Genomic DNA, 5,368 nt, shown 5'->3' with positions numbered 1-5,368 from the left:
ATGGAAAAATTCGATGAACAAAAGTTTTTGGGGACCAGGGAGGGTCAGGTTGTTTCCACCATGTTGGTGAAGGCAAAAGAAGATGCCTGGAGCTCCAGGACTGTGGGTTCTGCAGGCTCAAGTCTGCCATATTAATAAAAAGAGAGGGAAGGCTGACAACAACCTCCCCCTACCCCACATACCCACAAACACACCCTTCTTCTCACCCCATCCCATGACTCATTTTGGTGGGTCCTTCTCCTGCCTCACTTGGCCCAGCCTCTGCCCAAAAGAAGCAGAGCAGCCAGCACCTCAGAACAGGCTTAAAAGAGCACAGGATGAGGGGGAAAGGGAAATGCTGACTAATTGTGCCTGGGCAGGCTGTGTTACTACCTACAACAAGCACATTAACGTCAGCTTCTATAGGTTTCCTTTGGATCCTAAAAGAAAAAAAGAATGGGTTTGCCTGGTTAGGTACACATATTTTGTGCCAGGAAAATACACTTTTCTTTGTTCAAAGCATTTTGAAGCCTCCTGTTTTGACCTAACAGGACAAACTCGATGACTTAAAATGGATGCTATTCCAAACATTTTTGGTTTTTGTGTCCATGTAAAGTCTATGAAACTCAAAGTCGAGAAATCTTTTGAAGAACAACAACAGTTGTACCCCAACCAGACCATTTAATTTAAAAGCAAACAGTAGTAGTCAGCAAGTACTACTTGAACACAGTTATGCCTTTAGGAATTGTATGGATGCAAAAAAAGAGGATAATTAACCTGGAAAAAAATAGCAAGCTTAAGAAGGAAAATGAAAACTTGCCTACAAAAGGAATGCAGAGCAACTCGAAGATGGATCAAAGCCACATGCTTGATGAACAATCTAGAAGCAAATAACATACTACCTAAGTGCACAGTATAACACATTTTACCAACTGCTTTAAGCAGTCTTCTTTGGAGGATTTCAACATTCCTGAACAAGATGTACAAGATAAAACATTACTAATTTTCTAAATCTAAAACAGAATAAGGATATCTTAATTAAGATAAGCCTGCATAGAACTTGATGCCCATACTTCATTCTATTCAAAGGTAGATACTTAAGGAAATTATGCCAAAAAGGGGTATTTAATAAAGTTATAATTGAAGTAAAAAAAGAATGAACCAAATAAATCCATTAAAAACTAAGACATAAATGACAATGTAAATGGATAATTCATGATTGAAAATCAAGATTATTCTGTAGAAGAAAGGATTGGTATTTATTAAATAAAGAAAAAAATTCACTTAAAGTAACGGTAAAGTGACTGAAAGATATAAATGTCCTCAATGTTCCAACAGAAATATCATTAATAAAAATTAATATTAAAAAGATTTTAAGATTTAAAAATGTTTTCCTGAGACAAGAATAAGATGTACATATTAAAGCACCAACATGTTTTTGACAAAAATAAAAAGATCCTGAATGAAAAAAAAAAAAAAAAATTAAGCTAGTCCTTGTTACATTATTGAATACTAAACATAAAAGAAAGAACAAAATAATGAAAGCAGTACAATTTAATAAACTTCAATGAGGAAGAAAATATGATTGGCCTCTCACTTCTAACACGATAACATGCAATGTCTACAGATAGTAGAACTGTCTATCTATAGCATTCCTGACTGGGTCAAAATAGCATCCTAATGATATTATCAAGATCAGTTGGCATTTTTGTATAAATACAACAGATGAGCATTTGTACTTGAAAACAATCTTCAGAATTGACTTGGTGATAAGATCCAACTAATAGAGAGTGACAAAGCTACAATCAAAGGCCTAATGATACTCAGTGGAGAAGCCAGAGAACCAATATCTTGATATCTTATGGAAAGTGTGGCACCCAAATTTTATACTTACTATAATCTATCAACTAGAAGGAATGTAATAACTCAAGGACAGCAGCTCCTATAAGGCTTTCTTCATAGGTGCTAAGGATGGGAGACTATGGTCAAGTCTGCAAAATGATGTCAATGTTAAGATGTTGGTCTGGAGGAACTGGCTTGTAAAGAACGGTGTAAGCATGAATCTATTTACATATAAACTAAGAAAAACAATGTTGAAGAGTTATGTTTATAGAGGAAAATATGAATGATCTGAATTTCGAGAGTCTGAAGGAATAGAACAACTTAATTGGAGGCTGGCAGAAAGGTAGAAAACAAGGTGAGCATCCTTATAGCTAAAACATCCTAATATTGAATTGTGTCATTAATTATGACTTCTTCTAAAGTGCTTCAAAATCTTAAATTATAGAATGGTCATTTTGAAGTAAAATATGCTATTGGAAATAAACAATTATCTAAATTTATATTGTCCAGTAGAGTACCGCATGTGGTTACTGAACAGTTGAACTATGGCTGGTCTGAAATGAGATACCTTCTAAGTGTAAAATACACACTAGATTCCAAAGACTTACATGAAAACAACTAGGAGAAACATCTCATTAAACATTTTTTATAGTGATTGAGCATTAAAATTATAGTATTTTGGATATATTGGGTTAAGTACATACATATTAAAATTAATTTCACCTCTTATTTTTCACACTGTTAAAAATGTGGTTACTAGGAAGTCTAAAATCACACATGGTCCTCACATTATATTTCTATTAGACAGTATTGACCTAAAATGTTTGATTTACCTTATATATATTAAAATCTGGTAGAGATGTACCTTTAAAATTATTTTCTTAGCTATATATATATATATATATATATATATATATATATAAATATATATATTTATATGAACCAAAATGATTCAACATAAATATAATAAAATAATTAAAATATTATAAACATATTAAAATACAATTATTTTCTGCTTGAAATTTGTTTTCAAACTTAATGTGATTGTTATGTAATATTATGCCAACATTTTATCAATTGAATATATCTTACACAGAAAAATACTGGTGAGAAAGAAAATCAACAGCACTTTAAATATGTGGTTTATGTTATTTAACTTGACTTCAGAAAGCTTATTGATATGTTTTTTTAATATATTTTATTTCAAGTATAATGATTTGCATCATTATTGTCTCATTGTTTCTGAGACACTGGCTGTATTAAAATCTCATTACTGTTTATAGCTATCATTTAAGCTCTTTCAGACATATTCTCAAAGAAAAAATAAAAATGATATTTATTTTTACATAACCTGTTTCTTCCTTAGTAAGCTGTGGTTGACATGTTGTGAATCCCCTTCATTTCCATTTCTTTAATAAAGCAATTTGCTTTAAAGGTCACTTAACAAACTATATCCTCATTTTCCTTGACATTCATTAAGGCCTTTTACAATATATTCTGTTCTCTACATTTTGAGTCAGGCATTTTTAGTTCTCCAAGAATTCACTTTTCAGTGTGTTACTTCCTTGTCGGAAGTCCCATAGTTTCACTCATCTCCTCTAAGATAATGACCTCTAAGTCTTTATCCTACCCCTGTGGTCTTACTGAACTCTAAATCTACATTCACCCTTGACTCAAGCTTCTAGAAGTTTTTGTATTCCCTGGCTGGACTCCTGTTCATCTTTAAAGCTAGAATTGTGGGACAAATTATTTTCATACTTTGAATCTCTGATCTTCCCCTCTGCCTCATCATTTCCGTTTCCTCTTCCATACATCTCTGCAGCTGGCAGCCATAAGATAGTCCATATTAAGGTCCATATCTTTAATTATATCTGCAAAACTCTGAAAATTAAGAGCACCCTCTGGACAACAACTGAAAACCATGAAGGATACACTGTCCACTTTGCAAAAAATATTCCCTAAGTCAGTGGAGGTCAAAATTTGTCTTTCTTTTTAAAATTTGTGTGTGTGTGTGTGTGTGTGTGTGTGTAAAAAGTACAAACCCAATTTAATACCTTGTCATATCTATTCCTGGTAAATATTTATATCCAGCCAAGAAATTCATTTCCTACCCCAGTGCCTTAATTCCTTCCATAAGAGTGTGACATGAGTTGAAGGACAGAATCAGATTCTATAAAAATTCACTTCCACAGAAATAGCAGTCTAGCTGAGTAGGTATTATCTTGTTCATGCTCCCAAATAACTATGTTTGGGCAATTTTAAGTGCTCATACTAGGAACATTCCTTGCCTATTCCCTTAGAGACACAATTTCAACTTGAGGATTTTTATTTATATAAATGCTGACTCAATCACAGCTCATTTGCATTATTTAATGCTTTTAGATAGGTCTCCCACAACCAGATAAGTGGCTGGGAATGACTTTGGCTTAAAGGCATCCATTTGAGGATTAAACTTCCAATTTTGAATGTCCTCTGGGATAGTTCCCCAACCTGACTCTCCAGCTATATTCTCTTTATTCCCTAAGTCCCTGTCTCTGAAGCATATAACCTGGGGGTGCCAAAAAAATGTACACATTTTAAGAGATGCTATCTATGTATTACTTTTTAAAGTTGAATTTAATTACAGTAGCAATGTGTAATATGATGTTCGGTCAAAAGATGGCGTTAATCAAGTGAATGCTAGCGACATTCATTGTATTACAATTTTAATACAGTTTTTTCCTTTCTTAAAATGTGTATACATTTTTTTGGCACCCTCTGTATAGTCTTGAAGGCTGAATTCCTTAGGCTATCCCAAAGTTACTTGCATATTTTGGCTATACATAATTTCATTTCTGCACTATTTTCTGGTTGCTTTCACCACTACTCATGAGTACATTCTCCCAGGACCGATGCATAATCCATAGAAGAGCACTTTCATCATAGAAAAAGATCTCCCTCACTGCCTTTTGTAATGCGTTATTTTAAGTTTCAGGCATGTTTCCTGGGTCTTGGGAGAGTGGCCACATGGGATATTGTATGCCCCTCTCTTCTAAGGAATGAGATAATTCACCTTTTAGGAATTCAGAATGTTAAAGAGATTCTTAAACTTCACCTATCATTACTTTCCTTTTGTAGTTCTTTGTTGTTTGTTTGTTTGTTTCTGATAACCCCCTTATATCTGTCTGGGTTAATAAGGCTGTCTGGAGAACTATGTCATTTTCCATTTTAATTTCAATGGCTGATAATCACCTTCCATTTTATGAATACCTAGTTTTTTATTTAACTAACTTCTTACTTGCACTATTGCAAAACTTTGCTATGTTCAAAATCCTTGAAACTATTCCCTCAAGATAAATTAATATTTTGTTAACATAAATTTCTAGAAATCATAGAGTGAAAGCATATACTCTGTTTTACAGCTTTCAATACATATTGCCAAATGGTTTTGCAGAAATAATAAACCAAGCTTACTCTCACCACCCAGGTAAGAAAGTTCCATTTTCTATGAACTCTTACACACAATGCTTATCATGATTAAAAACCTCCTTTTTTAACCTCATTTTGT

General features: G+C 33.2%; 1 pseudogene; it reads left to right on the top strand.

Annotated features, from left to right (window-relative positions):
* The first annotated feature begins 334 nt into the window (after positions 1–334).
* On the top strand, positions 335–1,043 carry LOC109453098 (THAP domain-containing protein 2 pseudogene; annotated as a pseudogene).
* Positions 1,044–5,368: the final 4,325 nt, after the last annotated feature.

The sequence above is a fragment of the Rhinolophus sinicus genome, chromosome 14, assembly GCF_057876585.1.
Source record: "Rhinolophus sinicus isolate RSI-liver-muscle chromosome 14, RSI-T2T, whole genome shotgun sequence".
Classification (NCBI taxonomy): Eukaryota; Metazoa; Chordata; class Mammalia; order Chiroptera; family Rhinolophidae; genus Rhinolophus; species Rhinolophus sinicus.
This window is presented reverse-complemented; position numbering and strand designations above follow the sequence as displayed.